Genomic DNA, 15,645 nt, shown 5'->3' with positions numbered 1-15,645 from the left:
GCTGCTAACAAGAATTTAAAAGCAAGGCTGGAATATAATGATGTGGCAAATCTTATTTTGATAATGTTCTGCTTTACAGACCTCAGGGGGTCATAGATACTAGTTTGTGATGCACCACAGAGGATGAAAATGTAAAAATAAACAGACAAATAAATAAATAATAATACAAAATCTTGGTAAATACCAAGTTCAAACTAAGTTCAGTTCCTGGAAAGTTTTCTTTTTCTCCCTTAATTTAGTCATCAGTCAGTCCCCACCCACCAGCCATCTCTCCCCTATCATATGACAGCTACCAACTGGGGAGGGTGAAGATTAACACATGCTTCCTCCAAGACACATGAAGCCACCCAACCACATTTTCAAACTGCTGCTCATGCACGTGTCATAGGGCACATATTGGCTCCCAGTCACATATGGCTGTGGCATGGGCAGGATTCAAACTCGTAATCTTCAACTGATAGGGCAAAAACTTTCCTGTTGCACCACTCTATAGTCTTCCATTTTGTTTTTTTGGACCAGCCATGTCTTTACTTCACTCTCCACACAAAAAATTTCCCTTTCTCACGGTGCTGCCTTCACGTAAGTAATTGATGTAAATGCATGAGATTGGCTACAATCAGAATCTGCCACAGACGCTGTGATGGTTCATGTTTTTAAACAAATGGAGATATTAAACTATAGCCTTTTTTAAATTAATTTTTTTTTTTACATTGATCAATTCTGCTACAGTATTGTTTGAGTAATCAATTTGATCTGCTGAAAGACTTCAGTGGTGATCAGCTAGTTGACCCCTGATCTATAGTTTCCACAAATAACGGGGGTGACATTTGAATAATAACACCCACTCTGTATCTTTGCCATCCATATTGTTTCTGCATCTCTCTCTCTTGCCGTGTCATTTGGAGCGGCTGAGTGGATCTCACGCCTACCTCCACACTCGCAGCTCCCACCTCCAAAGCCGTTTGCCAATCTCCCACTCCCTTCATTCGTGGTAGCACAAATGTGGCCAATTTCGACTCCCACACGTGTAAAGATGCCTGACCTTCTCTCCTTGGCGAGGCCAAAGCATGATTAATCTCTTGACAAGACAAGTAGCTTGAGTTGGCCAACGAGCCAATATAATTCTCCTTAGGCAGAGCGTTTTTGACCCAGAACGCACCTGATGATGGACAAATGTTCTCCTCCTCCCACATAAAAACAAATGAATCAGGCAAGAGGAAAAATAATGGATGGGAATATCACTCTTTTTTTTTTTTTTTTTTTGATGTTGATGTTGAATCATCTGCCATAATGCTTCATCTGTCTTCAAAGAGGGCCATTATTTTTTCTTTGAAAAGATTCCATCTGAAACTTTCTGTATCTGTCTCACTGAGGGCACAATTCGTGATGTATTTATGATTTGAGAAAGAAAAAAAAAAAAAAAAGAAAAAAAGGCCCTCCAGGAAGGATGATTGTGAAATAAAAACAGAATAGAATATTCAGTGAGGGCATAAATATAAATGAAAATACACAGTGAATCAACAGAGATAGATCTATTAGACTATAAACAAGAACCTAGAGCCACATGGGGTGAGATCGAATTTTAAGTAAAGAATAAAACATTTAGGGATGTGCTCTTGTAGGACAATAATCAATGACCGGGTGTAGTTATATACCCTGATGCGAAGCTGATGGGAAAGACTTACTGCTACCATCCTGACGTTGATTTTGAAATAACGGCATGTTCTGAAGTGTTTTATTTATCATACAGCACTGCAATTTGCCAGTGCTGACAAGTTGAACTGTATTAGCGAATGCCATGTCATACTTTTATCCACTGATAGTTACATTTGATGCTGTGGAACATCCGCAACACAAGTTATCGCTTACATTATACCAGCTATGAAACAGGGTGGTGAAACCTCATCAGCCTCTTATTTCCTCTCTCTTAAGGTTAATAACACAAAAAACAGTCACTTGTCCTTACAGAAAGCTTCACCGTATCAAGATTATATGTTTCTTTGTTAAATAACATACTGTTTATTTTTAGCTTTATGTGGAGTGTCCACCATACGGTACACATCCCTGTGAATTAGCCTTTACTATTGAAACAATAGGAGTGCATTAATATAAACCTGTGAGTTGAGTTTTAGCCGGCACTACTGTCAGAGCTGCTCGTATAGAAAATGAATCAACACCTTCTGACCAATCGAATTTGAGAATTCAACAGCGCTGTGGTATGAAGAACCCTGAAATAATCTATACAAATATTTACCTGTGATTAGCGTGAGCTGCACTCAACTGACTAAACTGAAAACAATGATTTATAAGCAGTCGTTTATCATACCAGTTATAATATTTTAATGATTTTAAAATATAATTCGCTTTCACTTTATGAGCAATTTTGGCTATTCAATAAATATTTCATTGTAAAGACTTAAAAAATGCACTGCAGTGAGACTTTTAACAAGACTATATATAAGTGTACAGGACTACTCTAATCACAACAGGAGGTGGATGTAATATTTGGATTTTTGGACTATATTAAATTATCCTGAAAGTACATCGAGGTTTTTGTTTGCTGTCTGTGTGTGTGTGCAGAGGACTCTCCGCTTCTTCTCACCTCTGGAGCGATGTGGAGACTTTGAAACGTTTTGATGATGGAAATGAAAGAGTTCAATATACCCAGTTGCGTGCATGGAAGGAAGCGTTGCAATGCAGACTGGGTGAAATCCATCACTGAGAAAATGTACTGTACTGTACTGTACCGTACTGTCATGTTTCTTCCACAATGCAAAGTGTTGAAGAAACACTGTTATGCAGCAAGAGATCAAAAACAACAAAAGAGGCTTCTATATTTGGAGTCTAACCTTCAGGTCTTATAAAATACTAGATAAGCCATTGACATTTCTTGCTAGGCATCACATATAAATAGATTTGAACAACTGAATAATCTGTGTTTCATATTAACAAAGATAGAATTGAATTCTCGAACCTGATTTGTCAGAAGGTGTTGATTCATTTACAATAATAGCAGCTCTGACAGCAGTGTAAGATGTAGTGCTGTATATTAATGCGGTCGTTCTAATATGATATTGTTTCTGTAGTAACAGCTTACTAACAGGGACTTTTTATAGTGGACATTCCACATGAGCAAAGACTACTGTAACTGATTTAAAAACATGCTGTTATATAACAAAGAAAATGTATAATCACTGATACTGTGGAGTTTTCTGTGAGGAAATGTTTATATAATGTATACTTATGGCTACAATGGAATTTATTTATATAATGTATATTTATGTATAATATATAATTAGATTTATGGAAGGAGTCTGCAGTGTCAGTGTCATCCTACGGAAGCATCTTCAGGACAGAGGAGTTTGGGATTTCTGTTTTTTTTTTGTGTCTGTTTTTTTTTTTTTTTTTGGTCTCACTAAGATCAAGGAACAAACAAAGAGAGGCCGGTGAGAGAACACAAAATACAAGTGGCCGACCTTCCAAAATTCCTCTAAGAGCACAGCAACGACTCATCCAGGAAGTCACAAAAGAGCCAAGGACAACATCAAAGGACCTACAGACCTCTCTTATGTCAATAAGTCACTGTTCATGACTCCACTATCAGAAAGACACTGCGCAAAAATGGCATCCATGGAAGAGTGGCAATGTGAAAACCACTGCTGACCCAAGAGAGAACATTAAGGCTCATCTGAATTTTGCCAAAACACACCTTGATGATCCTCAAACCTTTTGGGAGAATGTTCTGTGGATTGACGAGTTGAAAGTGGAACTGTTTGGAAGACAGGCGTCCCGTTACATCTGGTGTAAACCAAACACAGAATTCCACAAAAAGAACATCATACCTATGGTCAAGCATGGTGGTGGAAGTGTGATGGTGTGGGGATGCTTTGCTGCTTCAGGGTCTGGGCAACTTGCAATAATTGAGGGAAACATGAATTCTGCTCTCTACCAGAAAATCCTAAAGGAGAATATCCGGTCTTCAGTCAAGGTGAAACTCAAGCGCAACGGGATTATGCAGCAAGACAATGATACAAAGCATAGGAGTAAGTACAGTTCTGAATGGCTCAAAAAAAAATATGAAATCACAGTTGTGGAGTGGCTTAGTCAAAGTCCTGACTTGAACCAATTGAGATGCTGTGGCAGGACCTTAAACGGGCAATTCATGCTCAAAAACCCTCCAATGTGGCTAAACTAAAGCAGTTCTGCAAAGAAGAGAGGGCCAAATTCCACCACAGCTTATTGTAACTGTATTGTATGCGTACCTAGGTTGCCTTTGTTTTATGTTGTATTTCGTTTTATGCTGTATTTCGTATAGAAAAACATAAGAAATATTTTTTCACAGCACTATAGTGTTCCCGTTTGAGTTATATAATAGTCCAGTGGAAAGGTCACTAGAAGGTAAGGTGCTCTATGTTCCAGTCACTGAAGGATGAGCGATGAACTTAAACTGTATACATTCTGAGACATCGTTTTCATTTAAGCTTGTAATGAACACTCTGGGGCAAAGAAATGAAGGCATGTTATTGAACCAAAATTTTGATAGATGAGCCCTGAGAGAACTCCACCAAAACACTATTTTAACCAAGATGATTTAGTGATGCTATTAAAGAAAAATGTAGAGTATCTCTTGCACCTGCACCAGTAAGTAAACAGTATATGTACTCTCAAAGGCAGTAATATTAAACGTTCAATGTTATGTCATGGTATCGTCCGTGTTTAGTGTACACCTATCCATCCAAAGAAGTGGCAGTGAAAAAGTTCTGAAAGGATAATCTGCAAAAAATGACATCTCATCAAGTGAAAGTATCTTGAACATAGTCAAACCTATCTAGTATTTCTTATAAAATGACAGTAATTCAAATACAACATTATTATTATTATTATATAGACATTATTAACTAATTTCTAACTTGAGAAATAGTCTTGTTCTACTGGCACATAAATCTTAAGCATTTATTTCTGGAAAGACGTCCAATTATTTGCCAATAGAATAAGAAAATGTAAAGCTTGAAATTAGTTTTTAAAAATGTCTAGAAATAGGTTTAATAATCTTATATTTGGTTTATGGTCGTCTTATAATAGAAAATATTAGATAAATTTGACAGTTGGTGTTCCAATTCATCCCAATAGTGTTCAGCTGGGTTGAGGTCACGGCTTTGTGCAGGACACTAGACTTCTTCCACTTCATCTTTGGCAAACCATGTGTTCATGGAGCTTGATATATGTGTGGAGGGGATTGTCATGCTAGAACATATTTGGGCCTCTGAGGACCCATTTACACCTAGCATTATCAAGTGGTTGTACTTCCTTGGATCACTTTTGGTAGGTACTAACCACTGCATACCGGGAACACCCCACAAGACCTGTCATTTAGGAGATGCTCTGACCCAGTCGTCTAGCCATCACAATTTGGATTCTTAGACCCTGTTTACACTAATGCGTTTTCGTTTTAAAAACGCATAACTGTTGCTACGGTTATGCCTGTCATCTACACTACTCCAGCGTTTTCGACTCTGGAAAAACGGGGAGTTTTGGAAACGCCGATGGCCCCGTTTTAGTTCGAAAACTCCGGACTCGCGTTACAGTGTAAACAGAACAAAACGAAGACTTTTGAAAATGAAGGCGTGGCTCCGCCCCCATTCGCTCCCTGATTGGGTCTTCTGGATCACTGCGTATCCTTCCCTGATTCGTCAAGCCCCTACCATATGACCATTACACTACCTTGATTGTATACACAACAACATGGAGACTGAACCGCAACCTTTACTGGCTTTGTCGTCATTCTTAGCAGCCAAATTCTGTATTTTATAATCCTGCAGTTGCCTACATGCACAAGACGGGAGCTACGATTAGAGCGATCGGCAACAAATCTCATTTCAAGCGGCGTAAGCCTTACATGGAACGCCGGTTTGTTGTTCCTCCCGGTGACAAGCAACCAACTTCCTGTTTACACTCGTATGCGCATGACCAGTGTGCATGAATGGTCATGTGACATGCGTTTTCGGTTGTGTAGTGTGGACAGAGATCACTTCTGAGACACAGCAGCAAAGCCACTGTGGATGAGGATTGATTTCATTTTAAAAACGAAAATGCACTAGTGTAAACAGGGCCTTAAGCTTACCCATGTTTCCTGCTGCTTGTTACAGCTGATTGGTGTATATAAAGAATAAAGAAGAAAGTAAAAATATAATAAAAATCAATCCTAACAAAAATACAATCACGTCTCTTAATATGTAAACATTTCCAGTTAAAAAATCTTTTCCAATTGTTACAGGATCGGACTGAATTTGTTCCTTTTTTCCTCCAATTTCTGATCAACCATTTTTGCCGCTATTGGCCGCATACTGAGCCCGAGTATCACATCGGTGCTATTGTATATTATATATATATATATATATATATATATATATATATATATATATATATATATATATATATATATAATTTATAACGATGTGTAACTAAATGGACCACATGGTCAAGCTTCAGCAATCTTTTAAAATAAAATAAACACAATAAACTGTCTGCATCCACTTCAAAATGGAGAAAGTCAAGCGAAGATATCAAACAACCACTGCCATTTTTGTTCATTAAGAAAGGGTAAGTGATCAATAGCAAAGGCTTTACACAAACCCCCACACATAGGAACGGCCCCTTCTACTGTATTTATTTGAACACTCTGTAGATTTTAAGCAACAGGTTTAAATGTTCCACTTCATATTGAAGTTTCTTGCCGAGTACGTGCTTTAAACCCTGTTCATGAACTCAAATCTTTCATAAGGACAACGAAATCATTATATTTTCATTACAAGACAGCGTGAAAAATACGTTACATAATAACCACGATGTTCGAAAGTTTCGCCCTCCTAACGCTAGAAATAGAGTTATAATGTGAAAACTGTCAGGTGATAAAGTAAAACACAAATTCCAAATTAATATTAATCCCAGTGTGTTCCTTAGAAAGTATGCGAATGTTATTACTAAACACATAATTAAAACCACTGAAACAATAATGCAACATATTTAGCCCAGCTGATTCTGCTCTAAATATAAACTCCTCTACTGCAATTCTTTCTGCTAGACGTCTGATATATCAAACCTTGGACAGTATCTACGTGACAATGCACTATGAATGATATTGCCATGTGGTACAGACAAAGAAAATCCATACACAGATAGGTGATCTTATTTGGCAAATGATATCAGTTCAGAGGATTGCCGCAGGCTGGATGGTGAAATTTACTGAATTTAATTTGCAGTAGGCTTGTGACAGCTAGTCAGATGGTGGGGTGGGATGTGGGATTGGGGAGGGATGAGTTATGAAAAGCATTACGCTGACCCTCGCTCCTGGACAATAAGAAAATCTTTTTATTTTTATTATTATAATCATTATTTTTTATGTTCGAATGAGCAAACCCATCCAATGACAATGGCAATTCATCAGTGATAGCAAGTCCAGAAAGGATCTCTTCATGATCATTTTACATAGGCACATTCGATAATGTTGATTTCTCTGCCAGGGCCCCCATGAAAGACTACAAACAGATTAGAGTCACGAGCAGTACTTATACACAATGGCTGAAACTGCAAGTAAGCAGCAGCTCTATTAGCAGCCTTGGCAACCACTTTGACTGTTCCTCATATAATGACTTAATGTCAAGGACCTTATTATTGATTAAGCTGCCATTTTTAAAATAATCCCCCTAACCCCCCTCCCAACCCAAATGTTGGGTATGACCGAACTGAATGTCATGAATCACTACTCATCTCAAACAGGCAGCTTACAAAATGGCTCACCTTGGAGCGGAAGAGAAGCAGCCATTGTTAATTTTTAATACGTACAGAAACAGTAATTATGTCTCCCCCATAGGAGCTGAAAATTGACATGCTGTGGAGAAGCAGTCACTAATTATATTTGTGAAGAGCAGTGATACAAGATACTTCTGTCTGACTGGGGCTCATTACATATTATTATAGAGACACTGCAAACCATGACTGTACTTCAACATGCATACACACACACTCACACACACACACACACACACATGCACACACGCACACTTACTATCCTTGTGAGGACATTCTATCCTTGTGAGGACATAATTATTAACGCAGCTAATTAACACTTACACCTAACCTTAACCCTAACCTTAACCTCAGTAACTAAAAGGAAACCTTTTGGCTCTTTTCGGTCTTTTTTAAATATATAAATTCTCTGATCCTTGTAGTGACATTGTAGTGTCCCCCAACAAACTATAAAATCATGTCCCCCACCACTCCACTTAATAGCCTGGTTGCAAAAAAAAGCAGTTCTGTAAACAAACTAGGTTCCTTAGTTACTAGACACATAATTTAGTATCCTCTAGATCTCCATATGCCACATCCTAGCATGTGGGTCTCGCCAGTGTCCCGGCTTTTATAATTAAACATTAAACCTGTAATGAATTCTCATTCATCTAAATGAGGAAGGGCTCAGATCTAAAGCTTTGCAAATGGAGCCCCAGGAGAGAGAGGGCTGACCCTTTGAAGCAATAATTACTGTTTCTATCAGATAGGAATAACACAACTAAACTGCAGGAGAAAAATCATGCAGGATGGGAATAGAGGTCTTCGTTACTGTCAGTAACTTATATAGTATTCAATGACATTTGAAGTCACATAGCCTGGATTGAAAGATGATGGTATCATCGAGACATAATTATCTTGGTCGGGTTCAGGAACAGCAAACTCGAAAATAGCTATGGCATGAAGGAAAGGTGCAGTGTTAAATAATGGATGCAAAAAAAACAACAAAAAAAAAACCCCAACAATGCAATTAAATACTAAATTATACACTATAACAGTGTTGTTTTTTCTGGTGAGGGAAATGTATTGACATTGCAACTCATTCATTTCCACCTACATGCCGAGTACTGGAAACATTCACACAGAACTCAGGAACGAACCAGCACTGAACCTACACAACAGTCAAATCATGGCAGATCCCGTCCCAGTTTATTGCGCCTCTCATAACTATGTAATTTCCAACAAACTATGCTGTATAAAGCAACTACCGAGGATTTATGCGCTGTTACAGACGTATTCCTGTAGCACAATTTACGTAAAAATCAGATTAGATGAAGATGAAACTCCACATTTTGTTAAGACTGTGCTGGGAAATGCCTTTCTTAGCTTTTGTTCTGTACTGCGCTGACTCAGTTTCAGAACAATTTCAGCTGAGCCACATTGTCCACACGAGAGCATTTTAAGAATCGGTACACTTTTACATAATGGAACGTGATACATAGATTTTTATATGCACGTTTATTGTACAAATTTATTTACTTCCATTTTACATTTGACAGTGTAGTATAAAAAAACAACAACAAACAAACACTGAAGCAGTAAATGTTTTCGAAACTGTTTCTATCTATCTATGTATCTATTTATTTATTTAATTATCACCCCCCAATGCCATGTTAGAAAAGCAAAAAGGCATGTGTCTGCAGGAAGCGAACGGTCTGCAGCACACTAGGGAGTATATGACATATTGCAGCTTGAGACACACCAGATCAGTCACTTATCTGTCACTTAGTGCTGGCTCCAATTAAGTGTTGCACAGCATTAAAAGAAGATGCGGTGTCAAACTGAACCAATTCATATGCTAAGCCATTGACCCTCCTCCTTTTATACTGCAGCATTCTCAATTGAATGTCTCTTCTTTGTCTTAATTTATGGATTTTTGTTGTCCTTGCTTTCTTTATTTTTTGCTGTCACATATTACATTTGTATGCGCAACGAAATATACATAAGCTATTTAAAACTTGACTTTATAATCCATATGCAAAAGTGTAACTGTAGTAATGCACTGCGATGCATATGATTTGAAATGAAGCAGTCGAGGCTTGCATTAGTTAGTCTTCTTATGTGGAAATTTATACACACCGCGGAACATGAGTAGGATATGAATGCCCCCCTACCCCCGACATTTCAGGATATTCATGAATTTCTTGTGTAAATGCTAATATTAACAATTTACAAATACATCAGTTCATATCCAGCTTGATAAACGAGGCCCAGTGTGCTATAATTCAGTGAATCATAACCAAGGTTGGGAGGGTTACTTTAAAAATGTATTCTGTTACAGTTACAAATCACTTCATAAAAAATGGATGATTATTTTTTGGATTACTTAAGGGTCACATATGTAAATAAAGTCAAGAGAAAAGCAATAGGATCTAAAATACTTTCATTTAGAGCTTATTTTAGAGCGTAAAAACATGTTCAATATTTGAATGTGTTTTTGATGAAATAAATAAATAAATAAATAAATAAATAAATAAATAAATAAGATCACGGTCCCTGATGTGGGTAACATTATATCACAAAAGCTAGGGTGACCATATTCTGGTTTTCCAAAAAGAGGACAATAGCTGTTCAAAACAGTGTAACTATGAATGCAGACTTTAATACGCTGAAAAAGACGCACTGTAAGCATCACATAAAAATATATCAATAAAATTGGTTTCACTCTACCCACGTTTAAAAAAAAAATCCTACATTCTTTTGAATGTCCACGGAATAAAATAAAATATCAGATGCCACGAGTGAACCTTCTGCCATCATTTACACATTTCAAAGGCTGTGTAATACGAAGCAGTGTGATAACATGAAATTAAAAATGACCTTATATGGTCATGGGCGTTGTTTCGACTCGGGACAGCTCTCATTTGTTGCTATTGGCAAGCAACTCTTTGTCAAGCAACAGCGCTTCACCTTCACTTGTTCTCTGAGAGTAGGCTAATGGATGAAAGACAGGAATTTGGCCAATAGTTCCTTCAAGCCTTTTATAATCGACCAGTTGGTGCGTGAGAAGGCGGGAATTACAGAGAGGGGTTAAAGCAATGCAAATATGCGCACACAAGATATATCATTATAGACTATAAGCACATCATAATGAAACTAAAGCCAAATCCTGGACATTTGGTCAAATTTGGAAATCCCAGGCAAACTCTACTTTAAGGTCCAACAAAAGAGGACATGTCCGGGAAAAAGAGGATGTATGGTCACCCTAACAAAAGCATTTCAGAGAACAACTTGTGTTTATTTCTACCAAAAAGTTATTTGCGCATGCACCAGGAGGTTGCTCATGTGAGCCATGGACCAGAACCAGAACTATAATCAAGGAGCTGTCTAAAGATGTCAAAAGATTAATTTCTTTGGTTTTAAATGGAAAAAAATTGTAATCCTGATAGTATTCCCATTTTTCCACAAACTGTACCTGTAATCTGATTACTTTGTTTTCGGACAAAACTGTAACAGATTACAGTTCCCAGTTTTTTGTATCCTTATTATGTAACGCTGTTACATGTATTCCGTTACTCCCCGAGCCTGGTCATAACCTTCAGGCTTTGCTGCACCTGATCATAATTGTATATTCAGATCGAGCTTAATGGACTTACTCAAATCAACACCTTTGCCAGGCGAATGTCTAAAAACAGTGGCGTACTACATTAGAGCTGCGTATTTCACTGTCTTTAGACTTGCCTTGTCTTTTTACACTTCATTATATTGTCCCTGAGCCTCAATTATTCCCTGCTCATCCTTCTAAGCTGCCTAATTAAAAGACTGCTCATTCTGTATTAATATTGCTATATTTATTTATTTATGCTCGAAATGGTTCACTCTGACTTGAATTTCAATGACATCTGCAGAATGAGGGGGTTCCTGCAGTCTGCTTTATAGGACAAAAATTACTGTGTCTGATTCCTTGTCTCTGGCTCTGCATTCCATATAGGCTAATTTATTACAATTAATTAGATCATTATTTACATATTGCATAACACTGGAATTAGTGCATAACATTTGTATGTTTGACCTGGTTAAGTAATTGGCAAAGCTTGTCAGTAGATAAAATATTTAGAATGAGCTGTCAAGTCGTAATTGTTGCTCTTGAGACACAGTTAAATACATCTTTGAGTATTATTCTTTCTGTTTGCTCTCATTTGCTGTGATAGCTGTGATAGTTTTTCAGATAGCAAGAAAAAGGTTTGCCCAGGCATGTTTAAAATGGCACTTTGTTTAAAATTGCACAAGCAACAACAACAAAAAAGAAATTGGTGGAGGGGAAAAAAACCCCCAACATAATTTCTGAGTTTCTGGCAATGGTCTGCACTGCTATTGCTAACACAATATTTAACACGAGCTTTTTATGAATATATTTCCACTAATATTAAAAGTTCAGCATTCACTATTTTCACAAACAACTTTTTTTTTTCCAACATTAAGTGAACTAAAGTATATTTAGATACACATAAAATAATACGATACAAGGAAAACCTGAATATGTACTTGAACATGCTAAAGCCATTCAAGGCCCAGTTTCCTTTCAAAGGGAACTCCATGTTGTGTGAGCTCCACGCTGTGGGAAGTGTCTCACACCGCAGAACACTCTTTTCCCAGAAGTGCATGATGCAATATCACGCTTCTAGGGAAAACCATACACTAGCCGTGTTTATAACCTCGCGACGTCTGATTATTCGGCCATCGTGGGGAGTGAACAGCATGGCTATTTAGCTATGCCGAAGGTGGAGGACGTGCTTGCGACCCACCTCTCTCCATCGATGGCAGGTAATTTAGCGAGGCTGGCTTTGCCTTCCAAGCCATGTAAGGTCCAGTTCAGAGCTCAACCCCCCCGGTTCAGAGGTGTGCTCACCACAGTAACCCGCACAGAGCAGAGCCCGCCATTAGCGCAGGAAGTAAGATCCCTCTTGCACAATTGTCCATAGAATGTGTACCCCGGTCCTTGTGGGAGGGAGGTTTTTGCAATCGTTATTTCCTGGTCTGCAAAAAAGACGGGAGTATGTAGAAAATTTTAGATCTGCATCATCTAAATCGTACCCTTCGGACATACATGTTCAAGATGCTGATGCTCAAACTTATCGTTCCACAGATTCAGTTCAAAGACTGGTTTGAGACGGTAGATCTAAAAGAAACATATTTCCACATAGGAATATCGCCCAGTAACAGGAAGTTCCTGAGGTTCACGTTTGGAGACAATGCATACCAATATCGGGTTCTTCCCTTCTGGCTAGCTTTATCCCCTCACACCTTCACAAAGTGCATGGATGCTGCTCTAGCTCCCTTGGGACTCCAGGACATTTGTGTACTAAACTACCTGAACGACTGGTTAATTCTTGCTTGATCCAGGGACCTCATGCTTCAACATCGAGATGTTGTTCTCGCCCACATGAGGAGCTTGGGGCTCAGGTTGAATCTCAAGAAAAGTATGCTTTCTCCAGTGCAGAGGACAACTTTTCTAGGGGTTATATGGGAGTCTACTATGATGAGGGCGTTTCTGTCCCCAACACACGTAGGGTCAATCATATCAACATTGAGTAAGATAAAGCTGGGTTGGGCATCCCCTCCAGTCTCTACGAGAGACTGTTGGGCTTATTGGCACATGAGACCATTTCAGTGGTGACTGAAAAGAGTAATCAGTGTCACACAGCGATGCCTACGAGTTCAGAAAATTTGGAGGCGTCCCCGGTTTCTAGCCACGGGTCACACTCTGGGGGCGTCTCCTTATCGCAAGACGGTAATGACAGACGCCTCCCTCATGGGCTGGGACGTGGTCTTAGATGGCTGTCCAGATGAGGGAGCAGCCCTCATCTGGAGTGGCATATAAATCGCCTATAGATGCGGACCGTATTTCTAGCACTGAAGTTCTTTCTTACTCAATTAAGAGGTCACCATGTGTTAGTTGTGACAGACAACACAGTGCTGGTCTCATATACCAACCACCAGGGAGGGTTACATTCAGGCAGGCACAACTAATTCTTCTCTGGGCAGAGGGAAAGTTATTGTCTGTGAGTGCAATGTACATTCTGGGGCAGACAGAATGTGTGGAATGCCATGCTGTCGAGGCAGGGGCTGAGGCCTGGAGGTTGGAGGCTCCATCCACAAGTGGTGGAGTACATATGATGGAGGTTTGGCCAAGCGGAAGTGGATGTGTTTGCCTCCGAGGAGACAACACACTGCCCGCTGTGGTTCGCCTTCACTCCTCCTGCACCATTAGAGCTGGACGCCATGGTGCACATGTGGCCGAGGCCACATTTGTATGCTTTCCCCCCGATCGCTAGTTGGAGAGAGAGTTCGCCAGACTGTCTATGTCTGCTGCTAGTAGCCCCTTATTGGCCAGCTCAAATATGGTTCTCAGAGATAATATCCCTGCTAGACGGCACTCCTTGGGAGATTCCCAGCCGCAGGGATCTACTATCTCAAGACAGAGGGCTGATTTATCACCCTTGGCCGGAACAATGGAAACTGTGGGTCTGGCCCCTGAGGGGCTCCAGCTCATAGATTCTGGTCTCACAACTGAGGTTGTAGAGACCATGGTGAATGCTAGAGCACCATCCACAAGGAAATTGTATGCGCTCAAGTGGCAACTTTTTGTCTCGTGGTGTGAGGAACATCAGCTAGACCCAGTGAACTGCGCAATACCTACAGTCCTGGAGTCCTTACAAGGATGTTTCTCAGCAGGCTTGGCTCCTTCTACAATCAGGGTCTATGTGGCTGCCATTCTGGCCAGCCACACCCCTATTGATGGAGCCTCTGTGGGGCAACATCCGCTAACTTCGAGGTTTATGCGTGGTGTCAGGCAGCTGAGGCCCATCTGCAGACCATGCATACATTCCTGGGACCTTTTGGTGGTCCTGGAAGGTCTGTCAGGTACCCCATTTGGGCCATTAGAGTCAACCTCTGAGAAGCTTCTGATTCTAAAGGTAGCTCTTCTGCTGGCCCTGACATCTCTCAAGTGAGTAGGAGATCTACAAGCTCTCTCTGTTTCCCCTTCCTGCCTTGACTTTACCCTTGGATTAGCCAAGGCCTTCCTGTATCCTAGGCCGGATTATATTCCTAAAGTGCCTACATCTGCTGCACAGCCAGTAGTGTTGCAGGCTTTCTACCCTCCTCCGTTCCTCTCACCAGAACAAGAGAAATTAGAACGGGGGGGGGGGGGGGCACATGCCACATGATAGGGGAGGCTTGAGGGGGGGCTTTAGTTATAAAACGTTGAGAACCTCTGTTTTAGATCAATGTTTGTGTTTCTTAGGCTCTCAAGCCTGTATGCAGCTGTCACTTGTAGACAAAAACAGGGGTGAATGGTACTATATTTATATCATCACTGATATCGTTATTGCAATAAATACCAGAAAATATCATGATATTGTTTTAAGTCCATATCGCCCATCCCTACTGGGGCATGCATGTGAATTGCGTCTTCGCTTCAGATAATAGAGGTTGACGGCGCGATTCACAGTTGCTGTTTATATATCACACAACGCGCCTAATTGCCACATTACCTGATCACGGCAGGCATGATGTTACACAAGCTTTAGATGCCAGTCACATGCGAGAGTGCTTCCCACAGCGTGGAGCTCACGCAACACCTAATTCCCTTTTCAGGGAACAGGGTTAACCCAGACGTTTCTATAGAGCTTATAGAACTTCAATATAGTTAAAAGTCAACATTCACACACAATTTCATAATTTCAGTCATGATATAGCTTTTGGGAAATTGGTTATACTTATCTTAACATTTTACTAACAAAGAGGAGGGAAAATCTTGTACATATGGTTTGGCAGTGTGGAAGTGAAAATTCAAAC

At 39.7% G+C, this 15,645-nt stretch overlaps 1 protein-coding gene across 2 annotated transcripts in view; it reads right to left on the bottom strand.

The window, feature by feature from the left end:
• nlgn3a (neuroligin 3a) overlaps window positions 1-15,645 on the bottom strand; it is a 167,960-nt gene that overhangs the window by 82,747 nt on the left and 69,568 nt on the right. The gene's annotated exons all lie outside the window — the stretch shown is intronic.

The sequence above is a fragment of the Ictalurus punctatus genome, chromosome 8 (genome assembly GCF_001660625.3).
Source record: "Ictalurus punctatus breed USDA103 chromosome 8, Coco_2.0, whole genome shotgun sequence".
Lineage (NCBI taxonomy): Eukaryota > Metazoa > Chordata > Actinopteri > Siluriformes > Ictaluridae > Ictalurus > Ictalurus punctatus.
Note: the sequence above shows the minus strand (reverse complement) of the source record. Positions and strands in the feature narration are given on the sequence as shown.